This window comes from Sinocyclocheilus anshuiensis, unplaced genomic scaffold, assembly GCF_001515605.1.
Source record: "Sinocyclocheilus anshuiensis isolate Anshui unplaced genomic scaffold, SAMN03320099.WGS_v1.1 scaffold509, whole genome shotgun sequence".
NCBI lineage: Eukaryota > Metazoa > Chordata > Actinopteri > Cypriniformes > Cyprinidae > Sinocyclocheilus > Sinocyclocheilus anshuiensis.
The window spans coordinates 107,824-109,014 of record NW_015539853.1 but is presented as its reverse complement, the minus strand read 5'-3'; the positions used below and the strand labels follow the sequence as shown (position 1 = coordinate 109,014).

The 1,191-nt window shown below is 37.3% G+C and overlaps 1 protein-coding gene across 3 annotated transcripts in view; it reads left to right on the top strand.

The window, feature by feature from the left end:
• The window catches only part of LOC107684693 (phosphatidylinositol-binding clathrin assembly protein-like), a 28,949-nt gene that overhangs the window by 9,233 nt on the left and 18,525 nt on the right, over window positions 1–1,191 (top strand). The gene's annotated exons all lie outside the window — the stretch shown is intronic.

The following is a 1,191-nucleotide window of genomic DNA, read 5'->3' as shown; positions in this document are numbered from 1 at the left end:
TAGTGCGTCTCTTGAGATCAGGGGAGTGAGGTTTACCTGCACAGCACTTACTCGCTGGCCTCCGTTACACTCAACCCCTCTCTCCTGGGTCCTCACCGCCACACCTCATTCTTGCTCCATCTGCACGTTGTTGCGTGAAGAACGCGTCCACAAAAGGAGTTAATTCAGAGCCGCGCAGACATGTTCATGTATTCGGTGCATTTTGTGCAGATAGCTTGTAAGTCGTAATATTAACGTTATGTTGTATAAATAACGAAGCGTATTCTATATGAGATAAATGAGTTAAATCCCATTGATTAAAAACCTGCTGATTAATTCTACTGGCTACTAGCTCAAAACAGAAATGCAGAACATTAATAACTACTGTCATATACATAGGCTAACATTATAATGAGAGCACTATTGTAAAAAATGTTGTGAATTCTTAGGGTTTCGCTGACGTTTAATGTTAACTATCTTTTAATCAAAACAAAAAACATTATTAACCCGTCTGTATCTGCGAGGCGTCCGGTGTAGTGCATAATCTGGCAGGGGTGCAGAATTCGGCACAACACCTGGAGCGTTACACATTTTCCCTGTGTGTTAACGTAATTATGACTGTCGAATGTCTGATTTGACTCTTGTATCTTGCCCCGCCCCCAAAACATATGATTCGACTATCAGTCGAATATCGGCAAGATTCGAAAATTCCGATTCGACTATGAAAATCCTTAGTCGGGGACACCCCTAATATGAGCAATATCACACAAATAGCCATGTGATATCGCTCTATATCAGCATGGGTGTGATTCTGCCGTAGGTAATAACAACCATGTTGATATAGAGCGATACACATCATGGCTACTCATGTGATATTGCGTTTATAGAAAAGTTCAACAGCATAAGTAAGTAAAAAACAAACACTGTCTTAAAAACCCTTTTGTGTGCGGAACTACTTCCTTGTGCCACGGATTCAAATCTCAAATTGACAGTTTAACAGATGAGCCCAAGCCTCTGTTAATTATTTATTATAAATTACAAATTATACTAATTTGAAAACATCACTTTAGAACTAGTAATGAAGGAATGTTGCTTTGGTTGCTTCATTGAAGTATTATATATATATATATATATATATATATATATATATATATGAAGTATAATTATATTATTATAACACATTAATGGTACATGCATAATGTGGCACATATA